Source organism: Mustela nigripes, chromosome 2 (genome assembly GCF_022355385.1).
Source record: "Mustela nigripes isolate SB6536 chromosome 2, MUSNIG.SB6536, whole genome shotgun sequence".
NCBI lineage: Eukaryota > Metazoa > Chordata > Mammalia > Carnivora > Mustelidae > Mustela > Mustela nigripes.
This window is the reverse complement of record NC_081558.1, coordinates 191501022-191520947: the sequence shown is the minus strand read 5'-3', so window position 1 is coordinate 191520947 and position 19926 is coordinate 191501022. Positions and strand designations below refer to the sequence as shown.

At 38.7% G+C, this 19926-nt stretch overlaps 1 long non-coding RNA gene across 1 annotated transcript in view; it reads left to right on the top strand.

Annotated features, from left to right (window-relative positions):
- The window catches only part of LOC132010267 (uncharacterized), a 62454-nt gene extending 43238 nt beyond the window's left edge, over positions 1-19216 (top strand). Inside the window, exons 2-5 of the long non-coding RNA XR_009402208.1 lie at positions 12570-12660; positions 13548-13663; positions 17188-17362; positions 18744-19216. This is a non-coding gene — a long non-coding RNA (uncharacterized LOC132010267). The remainder of the gene's footprint in view (positions 1-12569; positions 12661-13547; positions 13664-17187; positions 17363-18743) is intronic.
- Positions 19217-19926: the final 710 nt, after the last annotated feature.

Here is a 19926-nt window from a genome sequence, read left to right as displayed (position 1 = left end):
AAGAGTAGTTTTAAATGTTCCAGCAAGGTAGCAATACAAGATAACCAACTAATCAAGCAAATATCACACATCATTTGGTTATTGTTCTTAGAGTTTGCTGTGTCAAAATTGCACAACTTAAAGTGTTTAGTATAATAAAAAGTTGTCTCAAGTGACAAGACAGAGAAGAACACTTGTAAAGAAACTTTTCAAGGAAATAAGTATGTTTCCAGAAGAAATATAGTATTTCCATAGAGTCTTTTACACCCAATATATCAGCAAGATAACCATTGTTTTTACTGGAAAGCTGACATAAGTTTATACATTGTTCTTCCCATGAAAGAAGTAGTATTTGCTTCCCAAGTATGTAGCCTCTAGAACTTTTATCAACAACTTTTTTTTTGTAAAAGATAATCCTCTTAACATGAGGTTTTGGTTAAAAAAAAACACACTATAATTGTATATCATTTTCTGAAAAACAGTTTCAGATTTAAGCATACACATTTAATCTTATTTTTTTCATTGCTTGAAAGTAAAATTCTGTCAGCACAAACAAAAGCAAAGCAACTGTGAAAAAAAAACTATTGCTTCCAAAACACAGAAGACTTGTCTAATAGGTATTAGACAAAACCACTCATCTCATTCTTATGACTGACTTGTCTGTGTGCAAATTCAATGTTATTTCTTTTTTTTTTTTTAAAGATTTTATTTATTTATTTGACAGAGAGAAATCACAAGTAGATGGAGAGGCAGGCAGAGAGAGAGAGAGAGGGAAGCAGGCTCCCTATTGAGCAGAGATCCCGATGCGGGACTCGATCCCAGGACCCTGAGATCATGACCTGAGCCGAAGGCAGCGGCCTAACCCACTGAGCCACCCAGGCGCCCTCAATGTTATTTCTATACAAAATTAACACATACCTCAGTGGATGTGAAACACTAAAATGGAAAAACTAGAAGGACAGCAGGCATTTGAAACCAGTAGAGATGGCAGCGGAGGGAGGAAGGGGTGACAGTGATGGTGTGTCACAGAACAGAAACAAAGACCATCTGAGATAAGAGTGTAGGGATGGTCCTTGTGAACTCAGAATATAACCAGAGAGAAAAAATGTAAAAGTATAGCTGTCTGGAAAATGGGAAAAGTTCACACAACAAAGAGTGTTTTTTTCTCTTTTGTTTTTTTTTTTTTAAATTAGAAACTGAGTATATAAGGAGTAAGCCAGCATGAAAACTCATATTGACTAACGCTAGCATTCTAACAGTTGAAAATGCTTTCAAGTGTTCATTCATTGAAATCCAGAGGGTTTTTTTTTTTTTTTTTTGATACCGATTAAGAACTTTCGGGACCTGGACAAGCCACTGAAGATACCCACTGAAGCAGTGTCACCTCCCATATAAATAAGTTAATAGTGACTTGACAAGATAAATTTGAAAAGGGACACACAGTAATGGAACAAACCAGGCTCTTCAAAGAAATTCAAAAGAATGATAGAACATCTCGGGGCGCCTGGGTGGCTCAGTGGGTTAAAGCCTCTGCCTTTGGCTCAGGTCATGATCTCAGGGTCCTGGGATCGAGTCCCGAATTGGGCTCTCTGCTCAGCAGGGGGCCTGCTTCCCTTCCTCTCTCTCTGATCTCTTCCCTTCCTCTCTCCTACTGTGATCTCTCTCTGTCAAATAAATAAATAAAATCTTTAAAAAAAAAAAAAAAAAGAATGATAGAACATCTGCTTCAGCTTTGTAGTGGACATGCCAAGTCTGAGAAAGCCTGTCACACACATTCCCCTTAGAGGGAAACATCTCGCCTGCATCATTATTTCTTGAATAACCCTGCTTTCCACCCACTGAACGCCAGTTCTCCCAGCCACTGCTGACAAGACCAGATCAGGGCACTGACCACAAGGCTGGTTAGAAATTATGGCATGGCCTGTGGTAAAAAAGGAGCTAGTCCACGATTTCCTCTCAGAACATATATGGTAAAGCCCTGAGTGAGGAGTAAAAGCAGGAAAGGTATCATGGAAACACAAGACGTGTCTCAGAGGACATGATGCCACAGACCTGAGGTAAAGTTGTCAGGAGAAAAAAAAAAGCCCATGAACTCTGGAGAAAGTCACTGAAGTGGAGAGAATAAAACAGAGTGTTAAAGGAGAACAAGAATGGCTGCACATCCACAGTCTGACCCTGAGACAGCTTTGGCCCAGATACATTTACAAAGAAGGTTCTAGGCCACATGGAGACTTGAAGTAACTCAAGATTATAGAACCAAAGGATTTTAAATAGAATAATCTCAAATCAATTTAGCATACACATTAAAAGAAAGATTCTAAAGTCAAGCTGACTGGTTCAGATCCCTGCTCATCCACTATTATCAGCAAGAGGGACTCAATGTCGTATCTGAAAAAAGTGAAGCTATTTATCTTCATGGACATTCAAGCTGTGGGACTCATTCAAATCCCCACAGCAGGTCAATTGTTTAAGTTATTTTCTACTGATATTTCCGGGCAAAATACTTTGGGAGATGATGATACTCAGAATTCAGCTCTTCACAACATTAACTGGTTTCACTTAGGGCTGTAGTGGATGCGTGGAAGCGTGCATTGACATTTTTTCAGGGTACAACTACTGGCTTGTCTCTGGCTGTGCTACTCAGATTGGAGAAGTGGGCCAGGCAGTACTCGAAACTGGTCTATAAACAAGGCTTATCTCTTCTTACAGTTTATTTAACACACTTCTTAAAATACACTTTTTTAGAAGAGCTTTAGGTTTATGGCAAATATGAATAGAAAGTACAGAAATTTTCCATATATCCCTTTCCTTCACACAAACATAGTCTCCCCTATTATCAACATCCCCCACCAATGTGGTACATTTGTCATACCTGATGAATCTACATTTAAACACATCATTCTCAGGACACCTGGGTGGCTCAGTTGATTGAACATCTGACTCTTAATTTAGGCTCGGATCGTGGCCTCAGGATTGTGGGATTGAGCCCCACATCAGGGTCTGTACTTGACAGGGAGTCAGCTTAAGATTCTTTCCCTCTCCCTATGGGGGAGGGTCCCCCACTTTACCACAAACTCTCTCTCTCTCTAAAGTACATTAATAAAATATTTATAAATAAATAAATAAACCAATCATTATCACCCAAAGCCCATAGTTAACGTTAGGGTTCACTCTTGGTGTTGTACATTCTACGAGTTTGGGCAAATGTATCCACTATTACAGTATCATACAGAGCATTGTTGGTACCCTAAAAATCCTAATCATTCCTCTCTCCCCTTGACCCCTAGCAACCACTAATTTTATTACCATCCCCATACTTTCGTTTTTTCCAGAATAATCATACAATTGAAATCATACAGTATATAGTCCTTGGATTCTTTCATAGTAATATGCATTTGGGATTCCTCCATGTCTTCTCATGGTTTGATTGCTCATTTGTTTTTAATGCCAAATCACATTCCATCGTCTGGATGCACCGTGGTTCATTTACCTATTCATCTACTAAAGGATATCTTAGATGCTTCCAAGTTTTGGCAATTATGAATAAAGTTGCTGTAAATATCCATGTGGAACTTTTTGTTCTTTTCAACTCCTTTGAGGTTAATATCAAGAAGTGTGATTGCTGGTTTATATGATAAGAACGTGTTTAGTTTTATTAGTAAATTCCAAACTGTCTTCCAAAATGTCTGTACCATTTTATGTTCCCCCCAGTTGTGAATGAGAGTCCTATTTCTCCACATCTTCATCAGCATTTGATACTGTCATTATTTTCATATTAAAATAAAACAAACATTTAATGGAATAATAATGTGTACATATTTTGAAATCTCAAGTTGAGAATTTAAAGAGATTGTTGACTTATGGAACAAATCTTTGGGAATTTATCCCAAGTCTTAGTGCAAAGAGTTTAACTTGACCCTGCCATTACAAGGATGAAAAAGACTAAGAAGCTTGCCATATCGAGTAACCCCTTCATATCCCACCATCTTGTGGCGTGAGGAGACTCAGACCCCAACACTGGTTCAGGTTTTGGAATTTTTTTTATTATATATTAGTCTTTCATTTCCTTGTATAGATTCTAAATCTTACAAGACTATTTTTAACCATAAACAGCAAAACCTCAAAACCCTCACTGAGGGTTATTTCAAAGAATCCACTGCTTCCAGCTCCTAACAAATATGAAACTTCAGCAAAGAACCAGTTTAAGCCTTTTACAACTGCCGGCATCCTAAGTTCTACCTTTGGATCAGGATTGAACACATGCTGGCATCTCATTCGCTGGGTCCCTCCCAGAACTGTCTTCCTCCCTGGTGTTTTAATATTATGCCTTCAACTTTTATTGAAGGCCTTTACAAGAAAGAGCCACATGAGGCCCATTTCTGCATTTGCTGTGAAATTGGTATAAGGACATTGTCCATTAAATTACTCAATGTTCCCTACCTAAGACCCACATGAGAACTTGCTCTGAGTTTAGTACCAAGAAAAAATGTGCCTTCTTTGAGACAGTAGTAAATTTTCTTCTTTTCTCTTAGTGAGTTATGTAACCCATTGTATTTTTCCTCCTCCTCCTCCTTCTTCTTCTCTCTAGGTTTTATTATTTTTATTTATTTATTTATTTATTGGCTTAACTGCCAAGAAACATACAGACAATTTTTGTGTATGATCATACCCACCGTGTTGGCCTTTGTGGTTGGCATGTTGGTATTTTCTTTTATTCTTAACCTTCTGTCTTCTAATTTATTCCAATAAAACTACTGTATAAGTCTTTTTATGTAAGTCAGCCAAAATCTATATTAGAAAAAGGCTGAGCATACCCAAATAAAACCTACAGATGCACTGCTTTACTTGATACAGATTTTTTGAGGTATTTCCTGTTTTGTTTTACAAAATGTTATTGAATTCAATATAGAAGCAATTGAATGCAAAACTGAATTCAGTTTAAGGATAGACACCTTGTTCAGTGTATAATTAAGTGTGATTTAATCATAAGCCTTTGGCAAAATTTTATAGACATAAAGTTACAAATCAGGGGAAAAAAATCTCAGGGACATAATCACTGTAGCCATAGAGAAAATCAATTCGTTCATTCATTGTATTAGTAAAGCCCAGCATTTATTCAACAAATGTTTAATAGTGTTAGCTTTGTTCAAAGCAGCCCGCTGGTTGCTTTGGAGAATACAAACTTGGTTTAAAAAATGGATCACCCTCAAGAAATTTATAGTTTAGCAATTAAGAGCCAGTGGGTTTACCAATCTTACTTAAAGATAGGAGTAAAGTATTTCTTGTCCAGCAGGACTGTAGGTCACTATGCCAGGATTCTGCTTTTTAATGTAATTGAAAAAGAAGTCATAAAGATGAAACTCTGGGGGCACCTGGGTGGCTCAGTGGGTTAAAGCCCCTGCCTTCGGCTCAGGTCATGTTCCCAGGGTCCTGGGGTGGAGCCAAGCATCAGGCTCTGTGCTCAGCAGGGAGCCTGCTTCCTCCTCTCTGTCTGCCTGCCTCTCTGCCTACTTGTGATCCCTGTCTGTCAAATAAAAAACTAAAATCTTAAAAAAAAAAAAAAAAAAGATGAAAACTATGTGATGGGAGAATTTTTTTTATGAAGAAAAGAAAAACTTTACGTAAAATTATTATTAATAAAGCTGCTCTCGAATTGAAAGTTGCTGAAGAGGATTATTGGAAGTAAAAAAAAACTAAGCGTGACTTTATTATGATCTGAAAGTGGCTATGAGTGCAGGATTTCTTTTATTTTCATATGAGCAAGATTTTTTTTTTCAAATAACTCTTTCTTAAAAGCAGAAGGAATTACTGACTGCTACACGTGGGCTGACAACATAAACATTTTATCAGTGTCCTAAACTCCCACACAGGAAGTAGGGTTATGGGAATATTTTCACAGCTTGCTGTTGGCCTTTCAAGAATTGAGGGTTGAAGGTTGCTACAATCATTTGCTTTTCATATTCTGCTTTCTTCATGAAGTGAATAATGCAAGAGTCTGGAAACTAACGCTGAGGTGGGGGTTTTGCCTCGAGATGTGTTTAGATTAGTTACCAAGCTTCCCAGCTTGTGGTCATTGAAGGTCACTTGGTTGATAGCTAAAATTTCAATTGGAACCTTGTCATATAATCAGGATTTAAAGCCCAGCTGAGACTTTGTCTTTCCTGTGAAAGGGGAGGTTGTTTTATGATTAGCTTCAGAATGTTAAATTAGGTGTTGGCAATTATGAGCCATTTTTGTAGTTTAAATTGCACTATGGAAACACCTGTCCAGAATAGCAAAGGAAGGCAAGTTAAAAAAAAAAAAAAAAGTCTGATTCTATTATGCATGAATAGTCCTGCTTTTATTATCAAACCCTAGAAGCCCACTTAACCACTCTTGAGAAAGAATCTTTTTTGTATCCTCTAACAGTGATTCTCAAGAACAAGCACCTTATTAAAGATATCTTGTGTGTGTGGCACAGAGAAATGATTTATATAAAGAGGCCATTTCTAAAATAACTGAAATGTTTTCCAATTTATTTTCAATAATTTCTTTTTTCTTCCAGTGGTCCTTACGTTCTTAGAAAAAGTCTATTGAGGACCTATGAAACCATGTCCTAAAATGGGCAAGGTTTAACAAATTCTCTTGCATAACTATAACAAATTATTATAAAGGAGACTTGGTACCTTTGAAGAAGAGAATTGAACAAAAAGGTGATTGAGAGGATAGGAAAGAAACTGAAAAAATTTCAAAATCACTAAAGTTCTTCTGGTCAAAATAATATACCAATTTTTATCCCATCACACTGGGATAGGGGCTTGGCACAGAAAAAGAGTAGTAATTTTTTATATCATAATATAGTAAACCACCTTCATGCTTTTCAATATTGCCTCATATTGAAAGCATATTGAAGGCCTCATATTGAAGGTCATACTGAAACATCCAAACAAAACTTTTGAACAAGATAATACATGATAAAGGGCCCCTGGGTGGCTCAGTGGGTTAAAGCCCCTGCTTTCGGCTCAGGTCATGATCCCAGGTTCCTGGGATTGAGCCCTGCATCAGGCTTTCTGCTCAGCAGGGAGCCTGCTTCCTCCTCTCTCTGCCTGCTTCTCTGCCTACTTGTGATCTTTGTCTGTCAAATAAATAAATAAAATCTTTAAAAAAAAAAGATAATACATGATCATATTTCCTATAAGATTAGAAAGTCTATAATAGTACTTTCCCCTAAAAATTTCATAGTTGATATTTGCTTGGATTAAAACATAATACAGTACTCAGATATACATGCATATAATATATGTACATATATATATAAAATGAATACAGTAATTCATATATATGTGTATATATATGAATTCATATATACAGATGTGTGTGTGTATATGATATGGACATGTAGATTTCTACCTCTGGCTAAGATGAAGTCACAAGGACTGAATTCACTCTCCTACCCGAAACAACCAAAGGAGAAGAAGAGGGGACAAAATATGTGAGTTAACAATGGACATCAGGCAACAAAGGAAGTGATCCTGGAGAGATGAGCTTCATAACAGACCCCAACTTACTGATTTGGGAAAGTTCTCAGGCTGCAGGATAGGGGAGAGAGCCCAGGAGGACCTGGCAGAGGGATAGAGTCTGGAGGGACAAAGGCAGCCTGAATTCACTAGCCATAAGACAGGAGAGGATAGAGATGTATCAGGAAAATAAACCAAAAGTCTGCAGAGGGTTCATCCCAAGTAGCATTCAACATAGTATTAACCAGCACAGGCATGCAAGGAAGCTACCTGAGGCTCGGAAAAAATCATCTGAAAAGATTTGAATGGCATTTGGTGCTCACATAGGTCCTGGAATTGCACATGTTCCCATCAGCCATACTGGCAAACCTCATAAGTCACAGGGCATGGGGTAGCTCAGAAGACCCCTTCCTCAGTCATGGGGAATAATTAGTCCTAGTAAACATTACTCTGGTCCCACCTAATGATTCTTAAAAGCAAGACCTGATGAAGTCAAGCCACTTCCAAGGAACTTAACCATGCCCTAGCACAAAACTCAAGAACTTTTATAGGAATACAAAAATAACCAGCATCATATAAGATAAAATCCACAATGTCTGCCACTCATCAAAGATGATTAGCACAGAAAGCAGGAAAATACAATCAGTGATAAAGTTCAATCAATTGAACCCGCCCAGAACTGATACAGATGTTAGAATTAACTTACACAGGTATTAAGACAATTAGGATTATATTCCTTAGTTCAAAATGTTGAATTAAGGCCCAAAAATTATTTTAAAAAGACCCAAACTGAATGTACAGAGACACTTTCTAGAAAACTACAATGTGTGAGATGAAAAATACACTAGTTGGTGTCCTGCAGATTAAATGCTATGGAAGAAAAGCCTAGTGAACTTGGAGACACAGCAATAGAAACTATTCAAAATGAAGCAGGGAGAGAAAAAAAAGACTGGGAAAAAAAGTGAACAGAGCATCATCGAGTTGTGGTACAATCTATCAACTGGTGAATTTTAAATTATGCAATTTTTTATCAGTTATACTCCAAGAAAGCATTAACAATATAAATATCGGTACCCGAGGGATTTATAAATCAAAAGAGATTTATGAACAATGTGATACATTGCAATATTGACTGGTATCACCCTCATAAACACGAATTTAAATAAGTAGTTTGGAGTAATAAATTTATTCACTCAGAAGAATTGTTACTAATAAAACTAAAAAGTATTTTTTTCCATACAGAGAACATTTTTAGCATCTTATACTTTTTTAATACCTTAAACTTCTCTGCATATGATAACAAATCTAATGTTACTGAAATAACATTTGGAATAACCTCTTTTAACCTTTCCAGAGTACATTATCCCAATTCACTTTTTCAACATACAATTAATTTTTTTAGAGATAAAACTTTGGAGTTGATTTAATTGCCAAAATAACTACCTAGGAAATGGAAATAACCTTCAATTATGAACTATGATCAAAGAGAGCTTTTTCATTTTTCACATTGTTTCATGAAATGACTTTCATTCCACCCATCACCTTTTAAGTAACTTTGACATAACATTTTATTTTTCATCACTGATAAAATACTTTCACTTGAATACAGTTTAATGAGACAAAGCCTTTGGCCAATTCTAACACAAATAGATTTATGTTTGGAGGAAAAGTGTGACCAGGTGCTAAAACGAAGCTTTCTGGTCTTGATCTTGTTTGAAAGTTTAAAGTTTTATATGAGTACTTCAGTCTGACTCCATTTGGCAACATTGCCAGGTATGAAGGTGATTTCCTAAAGCAAATTTGTAAATTAGTGACAATGGGACATCTCCTCACATTGATTCAATTGATAATGCATGTATTTCTTACAGAATTAGAAAGCCAAATATATCTCATTCTGACCCCATTCTCAGAAAGCCTTGCTTAATTGTTTCCTGAACAAGTGAGTTCTTTTTTTTCTAAGAATTTATTTATTTATTTGATGGAAAGAGAGAATGCAGGAGCAGTGGGGAGGGACAGGAAGAGAGGGAAAAGCAGCAGCCCAATGTGGGGCTTGATCCAGGACCCCAGGGTCAGGACCTGAGCTGAAGGCAGACACTTAACCAACTGAGCCATCCAGGTCCCCCAATTAATTTTGATGGGAAATAAAAGAAGAAAGTGGATCAAGAACATAGAAGCTGTGGACTAACTGCTAAAAGAAACCATCTCTGAGAAATGTTTTTGGAAGACCCACAGTCTTCTTTTACCACATCTCCTCCATTCTAAGATTTCATCAACTGAACAACGCATCATCAATTTAAAGACAACTTTCACATTTATGCATCCATATAGATGGTAAACTGCATCCCAATTTCAGAAACATTTGAGTCTTTGAATCAAGGAAATGTACTACTTTATCATAAACAATCAGAAACTTAAAATGTCATTATACTTCAAACAAATATATATGAAAAGCACATTAACAACAATTAAATGACAGCTAATGGTAAGAAATTGATTTTTATTCAATTCATCTTTGCAGGTAAGTTTAAATAAACTGTCAAGGAGATTATTATTGCCCACCTGAATATTTTTTTACTTCCACTCTTTCCATATATTTAGAAATTTTAAGGACATGGTGAAACAGAAGGAATGAATTTCTGTGGCCAGGAGAAGTATAGTTATTATTTGGTAGATTATATTTTCAATTTACCATTAAATAATTATTTACTGAAATTTGCTTCTATCTGGCTAACTGGATGCTGCCTAATTCTGCCTCAGGGATTTAGCTGAGGGTGCATTTTAAACTGCAGGGTAAAATCTCAGATTGCATAGAAAAACTACAGGGTGGTCTACTGAGAGACATAGACAAGGTAAGATTTAAGCTTTCTCAAAATTAGAAATAAAGTATATAAAGTGATACCTCTTTCATTAAATCTGCTTTCAATCAACAATCAGCTCATCGATAATTACTCACCAGAACTTAACATGTGCAAAATATCTCATTACGCTTTCATCAAAGTGTAATGATAAAGTGGGTGGTTTAACAGACCACCCAGTGACTCAAAAATCGGCAATGTGAATGCATTGAACATGAATATTGGAAGTTATTTCTTTATATAAATGATGTCAATCTCATGGCTCTGCAGCCAACACCTAGAAAGTAAAAACATTTTAAGCCTAGAGGAATGAAATGGGGATTCAGAGCTCCCAGGGGTACATAAAAAAGCTTGAATCTCTAAGAAGGAGGTTTTGCCTCCATCTACTAAGTTATCTTAGATATGATTCATTCAATAGTCAAATGGTGGCCTAGAATGTGACTTAAAACTGAGGGAAAATACTGTCACCCTCCACTATTCATTTTCAGTGCCAAATGTGCCTGTTCTGCCTGTTTTCTCTGTTCATTAAAAGGTCTGTTCATTTCCTTCTCTTCTGTTTTCTTGCTTGGCTCCCATCAATGCTTCACTTCACACTAATTGCAATTCCTATCAACTTCCTCCAAAGTAGCTGGTGCATGTAATTTGGAAGAGAGCTCCTAAATCCTTAATGCTCACACTGATTTTAAGTTTTCCATTGATTTACTGTAAGAGAACACACCAGGATTTCAAAAAATTTGGAGGACCTCTACTATTGGTCTTGAGTTTGAAGGACATGGGTTCCCCTAGAACCTATGATTTTTCTTTTCTGTTTAAGACAGTTCTCCTAGATTAGTGTATATAAAATTCTCTGTTTTTGTGCATATTTATGGGAAAAAGTTTCATAGCTTTTATCAGCCCCACACTGATTTTTTTTTTTTGCCACCCAAAAGGATGAAAAACAGGGGTCTACATACTTTATACATTCAGCTAACATTTATTAAGACTGTAATATTTGCCACATATTACACTAAATACTGGGGACCAGAAATGAGTAATAGGTCTTTTCCTGAAGGCATTTATTGGGTCAGACAGACACAGACCACCACAGTAGGTGCAGCAAATTCTGTGATAAAATTAGCTGAGGGGCACCTTCATGTTATGCGGTTAGTTAAGCATCTGACTCTGGGTTTGGGCTCAGGTGTGATCTTAGGGTCATGAGATCGAATCCGTGTCTGGTTCCCTGCTCAGCTCAGAGTCTGCTTGAGTTTCTCTCTCCCTCTTCTTCTGCCCCTTCCCCCTTCATGCACGCTCCCCCCACCACTGAAAGAAATAAATAAATCTTTTTTTTTTTTTTTAAAGTAACTGAGTACTCTTTGTGCAAGGAAGAGGGAGAAAATGAAGTTAGGGGAGGTCGGAAAGAGTTCATTCAAATTGGGAAATTGTTCATGGGTCTTAAAGCCCAAGGTGAAGATGAGCTAATATTGCTCCATCTCCTGGATCATTGGTGGATTAACTACCCACAGCTGTTGGAGGTTTAGAGCCCAGTGATCCTCATCTGTCACCAGGACTTTAAAAGAATGCAGCCAAAATTCTAACCTGTTCCAGAGATTCTACTGACTGATCTTACTCAAAATGTCTTTTCCATATCTTAGTATTTGTAAGTTTCCCATGATAGTGTTCTGCATGCATTTTGAAATGATTCTGCTGGGCCATTCATCTCAGGCTTGCTCATTTTGTCCCAGTGCTCTTGCTCTGCTACTAATGACCTTCAGAAAGTCTCTGTTCTGCTGAACACATTGGCCTGCCAGTGACCACAATGCTTCCTCTATTTGAGACCAAAGTCTTATACATCTTCTCAGTTGCTAGTGGGACTAGGCATGACCACATGTGGCTGGGAGAATTTGCTACATTCCAGAAGATGGTTTGCAACATACTGTTTTATGACCACTGTATTTATATCGGTAATCTGATAGCCAAAAAGATATTTCTCAGGTATATTTGGTCTTCGGTGGGGATCTTGTTACAAATGAAGGTGACTTCCATAGCCCACCCAAGGTGGGGGACTAGTTGTAAGAAGGACTAACCATGCGATTAGAGGGTTGGAACTTTCCAACAAACTCAACCCCCTAGGTCCCTCGGAGGAAAGAAGAGTTAGAGGTTGAATCAGTCAATGACTAACGACTTAGTCAAACATGACTATGTAATGAAGCCTCCATCGAAACCCAACAATTCAGGTTTTTTTTTTCTTTTTCTTTTTCAGAGATCTTCCACTCTTGGGGGTCCCAAGCTCCAGAATACAGAAACCCCTTTGTTTAGGATCTCATCTTATGTATTTCTTCATCTGGCTGTTGGTTTGTATTCTGTATCCTATCCTTTAATAAACTGGTACACTTGTTTCCCAGAGTTCTGTGAACCACTCTAGCAAATTAATGGAACCTAATGGAAACTTGTTTCCCTGAGTTCTATGCACTACTCTAACAAATTAATGGAACTCTAGCAAAGTCACTGGAACAGCCAGTCTATAGCCAGTTAGTTAGAAGCACAGGTAAACGCCTAGGGCTTGTGACCGGCATTTGATTTGGGAAGAAGGGTCAGTCTTATAGGACTGAACTTTAAACTATGAAATCTGATGCTGTGTCTGAGTAGAAAGTGCTGGAATTGAGTTGAATTTGTGGATATCCTTTCTAGCGCCGGGAAACTGCTTGGTGTCTTGTGTGTGGGAAACACCCCCTCTCCAACATACACATACCTCCTTACACATGTTGGAACTGAGTCCAGGAATCTTAAAAGATGCTTGTTCCAAAAGCTGTCACTTCTCTGTTCTTCTACTCCTGCTGCTTGCAGTGGAAAGGGCAAGCTCTGTGATTATGAACTCCTTTTCTGCTTCTCCATAACCAGGAATAGTGGAGATTATTCATGTTCTCCATGTTTCTGTTGCCAGTTCTAAATGTGCATTCACAGCTCTGCCTTTTACTCCTAACCACCTGCACCTGCAGGTTTCCCAGACAATTGTTCTTTGGCTACGGAAGCAGAATTGGAATTCACAAATCCTCAGTGCTCCCACTTTCATCCAGCTGCTGCAAGTAGACATAGTTTCAGATCCCTTGCCTCCAGGAAGGACATTGTGTGAGGGAGATTTTACCCACAGGATCAAGTCCTGGCTTGCACTTCACTTGAAATCATACCTTTGCTCAGCTTTTCCTGTTCACACATCCTGCTTTTCCTGTGTCCTTTCCAGTTTCCCCTCAATAAACCACTTTCACCCAAATCCTCTCACATCAGAGTTTGAACTGTGGAAACCCAACCTAGGATGCCGGGTCAAACCCACTTCTGGAAGTCACCAGGCCTGAGAAGGTAAAACTTTTCTCCAATACTCGGTTCAAAGATGCACCTTATTGCTTACTCCATATTGAAGTTTTCAGGATGTTTGACAATGATCACTTTTTTTTTTTTAGAGGGAAAAAAAAAAACACAAAAACTGATTCTCTTAGGGTATATCTTTGTCCCAGGATACCAACAAAATAATCTTGAAAAAAGTCAGATATTAGTATTTCTCAATCTGGGTTATATAGTCTTATACATAGTCATGAAATGTGTTTCATGAAGGGAAAAATCTAATAACACAAATACAGCAGAAAGAAAGATTATGATAAGAATTCTAGTATGGCTAAAGAACACTATACAGTCCTGAAGAGAATATGAGCCCAGATACTGATGGGCTTCCCATCCGGCTGGAATTTGACCTTAATCCTATAAACACCAGAGATATTTAAATGAGGTAATGATATGAGACCAAAAAAAAAAATTTTTTTTTTTAAGACGAAGTTCTAACAGACTGAAGGGAACGACATGGGGAGAGGCTTGGATATACAGATTGGGCAGTCAGTTACATACGGAAATACAGCTTGGAATAGAAGATACAATTTGGGGTAAAGATGGGACTCTAAAGAAAATAAATGGATGTCAGAAGAGTATCCATTAAATACTGAGGAAACAAACCCTACAGTGCAATGGGTGGGCTAAAGGGAAGGAAGAAGTACAGTACATCAATAGAAACCAAGAGACAATAGTACTCAGAATCCATGGAGACACAATATCAAGCATCAGCATCTGCAGAAAAAAATCCAGTAATGTGAGAGCAAAATGTGATTTGGCCATTAGAAGGTCATTTGTGGTCAGAGAAAGAAAAATCTCAGTAGGTTAATGAGAGAGGAAGCCAGATCATAGGCATAAGATAAAACATTTTTGAGGGTGAGGGAGACTGGATCACATCGATATACTCTGGAGGAAGGATTCAGGGGGAAAAAAAGCCAAATAAATGCAAAATAACTACAAGATAACCAATATCCTAGAGGATGGGGAAGAATGCCATAGAGAAAAGGCAAAGGGATACGTTGCTTGGAGACAGGAGGGAAGATGGTTCAGGATGGGTTCCATGGTCAGGCTAGGGTGCCAGGGAGAAAGGGCAGCTGCTTGGAACAGTCGCTCTTCAGTTTGAAGAATAGAGTGAACTGCTGGGGGTCAGGAAGATGCAAATGGCATGAGTGCTATGAAGAAGGATGTAAAAAACCTGCAGAGCAGCAACAAGAAATGTAAGAGTCATAATCAGAGGCAAGAGAAAGAATTACCCAGCGGTATGGAAGGCCTGTTGGCTTCAAGTGCCGTTGTCCTCTTCAACCCCATTTCAATGAATGTCAATGTTCAGAGACAACTAGTAAAGAGAAAGAATGATTATAAATAAAAAGAATGGGTAGAAGGGTAGATTAATCTTTGGTTGCATATCGTCATGAGGGTGGCTGGGGTGGATAATGCCTTAAAAAAAGAAAAAAGACAAAATAAGAAAGAAATTGAGAGGGCTGGTAAAGGGGCATTTAAGTGATTCAACCACGGTGTTTAGGTTGAGTGGAAAAGGAATTGGTAACAACAGGAAGTTGTCAGAGTCATCTTGAGCTGGGCAAGTTCCAGGGTCCAAGCAGGGGCATGGGGCGGCAGGAATGCAGACCCAGACGGGCAGATCAACAGCTCCATCAAGCCTCTGGCTCTGATCCGCCATTGTACCAGGGGTGCAATCAGGCCTGTGTCTGCTTGCCTCTTGAGTAGACCAGCGATCCCATCTAAACAGCAGCTCTCCACTCCAATGGCCCGACACCCAGTCTGGTATTGTCTCCTGGGACATTGACCCAGTTGCCAAGTTTATGGGTGCTGGAGCTGCCACAGTTGGTGTGGCTGGTTCAGGGCTGGCATTGGAACAGTGTTCAGCAGCTTGATTGTTGGCGATGCCTGGAGCCCATCTCTTAAGCAGCAACTCTTCTAAGCCATTCTGGGCTTTGCCCTTTCTGAGGCCAGGGGGCCCTTCTGTTTGATGGTGGCCTTCCTCATCCTCTTCTCCATGCGAGGCTCCCTGGGAATCACCCACCCATCCCGGCTGCCCTGACTTCAGGCCGTGCCTGGTGTTGGAGTGTACTAAGCTTTCCCTTGAAACACAAGCTGTCTCTTAAAAAGAAGAAAACGAAAAAAGGAAAAAAAAAAGCAACAGTCAGATCTGGGTAGAGATCTGGGAAGTCGGATCTAGGGTCAGATTTGGGAGGACAATTCAGGCAAGAAGAAAAGTATAAAGAAAGCTCCAGAAGCAGGATAAGCCTTCACAAAGTGTAATGCCAGTGCAAAGAGGCCCCTTGAAAGCAGAGAATGTGTGCTGGGGATTGGAGGTGGACAGCTGGTGGGATTTGAAAGCCCAGTGGAGCTTAGAAGCGAATGGCACGCACACGGGGGAGTACATCTAAGCTAATCTTTGAAAAAGGTGAGAATGTGAGGCTTGATAGAAGTTGGGACATAGAGAGTATTGGCAAGAAGCAGCAAAAATGATCCTACTTCTGGCCTCTTGCCCTGAAAACTAGAAGGATAACAATATCCTTGACAAAGTGGATTAGGTAAAAAGGAAAACAGGTCCAAGTGGAGAGGGAGACGAATTTAATGTTAGTTACGATGAAACATGTAAGTAGGAATTTCCTCAAGGCTCCGGGAAATACACATTTTAAAATATAAGCTGAACAATTTGGGGGTCAGGCCTGGAGTGTTCTGGTTTTAGGTCTCAGTATTATGTGTGAACCCGCTGTCACTAACCCAAACTCCTCCCCACCATCGAGTTTACCCCAATAATTTCCGAGTCAGAATCTATGCGGCGGTGGTCAACTGGCATAATTTTGTTAAAAAGCTAGCATGTAGATAGAGAGAGCATTAAATCACAGGTGGTATTCGGTAGAGTTCTTCTTGAGAAGTGATTTGATCTTTCAATTGATAAACCCAGCACGGTGCTTTTTGGACCGGGAGAGCAATTCACACACCCAGGGTGGTGGGAGACAGAGACGGTAGAGCAGGAGAATAGGGCCTTGCCAGGCTTGGGAAATTCTTCAAGTACTGATATGAATCACAGTCCAGCTCGGTCTGGGGGGGCGGGTACAATGATGCTGGGTATGGCCGAGCACATTAGTTCTAACCATTAGTGTACTTAAGACTCGAGGCCATGAAAATGACTTAAGAAAAAATATGTAACCTCAGGGGCAGATGGAGTTAATCCTCCTTCAAAAACCCGGATTTTATTTTTCTTTTTAAAACAAGATCCTGCTCATCATACTGGAAAATAATTTATTCATCATAAGTACATATGTATTAGTAATTTATGGCTTACAAATATTGTCTCTGAGGCTCTTTTCTTATCCATAGTGCTGTGTAAATTGCCTTTATTAAGCCAAGTCCATGAGATGTTATCTGCTAATTCTGAGGTTAATGCAAGAAACAGGTTGGTTTGCCTCCCTTGATCCTCTTAAACAATATTCTCTTCTTTCTATCTCAAATTTTATTTTCTTTTCCTCCTTGAGCACCATCATCTTGGCACAACCAACTTTCACATCTCATAAGAGTAGAAGCAAAGACTTTTTTCCAGAAGAAAAGAAGACGCAAGTTTCATACACTGTTCATCTTGCATTGTTCCTGCTGCTCACAGTGCGTGTGTGATGTCTTGTCCCCAAGGACGTGTGGTGATTATGCAACATGGTAGGTGTAATTTATCAGCTCCCCCCCACCAAGTATTTGAAGAAACAATTCTACCCACAGTCCAATAAAATCCCTTTTCATCACCGAGGATGTATCTATGGCACCAGTGACTGACCAAGCACAGGTGGTATTTGCTAGGACTTAGAAATGAAATGCTTTCCCCAGAGTGAACAGCTTCTTACAAAAATATTCAGGGTACAGTGTGTTCCTGGCGTGTAGCACCTGTTACCCACTCGTTTAAATGTCTCATGAAGGGGACAGAGAAAAAAATAGTTTCTCCCTGTCTCTGGGAACATACATAAATTTAGCCTACGATTCTTTTTTGGCCACTGAAAAGTTTGAATTACCTTAAGAAAGGCCACAGGATATAACTTCTTGAAGATGCTCTTCACATTAGAATTTAATTACATAATATGACTGAGAGGCAATGGTGGGCAGGAGAGAGAAGGAGAAAAAAAAAACAGAGATAAAAGAAATGAAAAATAAAATGGAAGGCAATGTTATAAATCCAGACATGAAATCGGGGTAAAAAACAAAACTTACCCATTTATCCTTACTGCGAATGTTTGCATTATGTCAAAATATTTGGTCCTCCGTCTCTATTTGATTATGAAATGTGCAATTTGGACAACAGTTTTTTAAATATTGAAAACCCACCTATCTAGGTGTGAAGATGCTATTGACCGACTTTCTTTAGGAGGTAAACTGAGTTTATATTATTTTTCCTACATTTTGAGATAAACTCAGTCTAAATAGCAACCCAAATGTTGCTTCCCTCCAGACAGCTGGTCTTGACTCTAACATCAGCCACAAAAATACACTGGCCTAACGTTATTTTATTCAATAGCATCATTGACATTGCTGAAAACACAGGAAAATTTGAATGATTTTGGAAACCAAGTTTTGGTTTCCTTTGTACCATACTCTTAAATGAGCATCACTTACTACAAAATGCACGTCTTGCAAGTACTTTCAAAGCATGTGTGAAGGGATTGTGCATGTGGACACAAGTGTGTGTGCTCACAGGGACACAGACCCACACTCCACCGCGCTCACACAAAGCTGTGGACGTTATGCACCTGACCTCTTCAGCAGTCTGTGACTGTATTGCAATGAAACACCTGTCTGCACGCTCTGGACTACTGCAACTTTCAGAGCACGGCTTATTAATAGCCACCCTGTGAGTAGTCCCCCAGCCTCGTGAGGCTGCTTTCAGAATTACAAACATACTCATAAGAAGGGAATTCAAGGTCAGCAGTCTGTGGTAAGCAAGTCCTATATTTATAAAGTCGCTAGAAATGGAGAACTTATCATTCTTGCTCTCCATGCTTGCTGGACTCAGGACCAGCCACTATTTTCACAGAATCTTTTTTTAACGCAGGGATGAACCTCTAACGTGCATCTGTGGTTCCAGCTCACCCTGAGGGTTTGCAACTTTAGTGACTGGCCAAGGACTAACACTTTGGAATCAGTCCTACCTTCTCTTCTTACCTGGCGGGCTTACCTCAGGAGCAGGTGCTAAAGATAGAGCCCCAACGAGCCTCAGAAGAACTCATCATTGTCCCTGCAGCTCTGTTCCAAAAGTCGGAGAGCGTGCAGTGATTAGAAACGTGCATTTGTTGCGGTGTATGTGTATGTGTGTGTTTTCACGTTGCGGCTTAGACAAAAATGGGGGTTTTCGGGCTTTTCATCAAAGTCCAGTGAGGGCTTGTGCTTAGTTTTGAACTCTGACCAGCTCTTTTAAGACCCCTTTAGATACAAAGATTCCTTGTTTTTGTAGGAAGATGAGCAATGGGGATTTTGCACAATGCTGAGTGTGCAGTTACCATAGAATATGGGTAAAAAAAGATTTATGTGCAGAATTATGAACAAATTCAGAAAAAAATAAAAATATAAAATATAGAAATCATAAAATGAATGTGGGCAGCCACAGGTGAAACTCTTTCCAGAAATAATTCAAGTAAATAATGGGAAGCTCTTTAATTTCATCCAGAAACTAGGTACTTCCCTCAAAGCTCATTAAAAATGCATAAATTTAAATGTAACAAAGATCTGACAAATAAGGAGATAATAATAATAATAACAATAATAATGCATAAGCCACAGTACTATACATGGCACTGAATGTTTGTTCCTTCCTCACCCAAATAATTATAAAATGTAATGTTTTAAGGATAGGTGTCAGTAGTCTGTATGAAGAATAGAGGGGAAAAAAAAAAAAAAGCCTCTTTCTGAGTATTACCAGAAATATCCAATGGTGAGAGTTGCCTAGCTGCCCTATGTAAACATTCTGTTTATCTTGGCAGGCACTTACTTATATGGGGAACCTGGCATTAGTGCAGGATAATGTGATAACATTAACCAGAAAGATTATTTAACTTTCTCTACACGGACTCAATACCCACCAGAAATGTTTGGACATCAGTTTTTTTTCTTGACTTTCCTAATAGGACAAGTTTGCTTTTGGCAAACACTAGAAATATTCTAATTTACTTTATGATATTTTTGCCAAGTACCAATTAATAGTAATTTTCTTTCTAAATTAACATATAACGTATTATTTG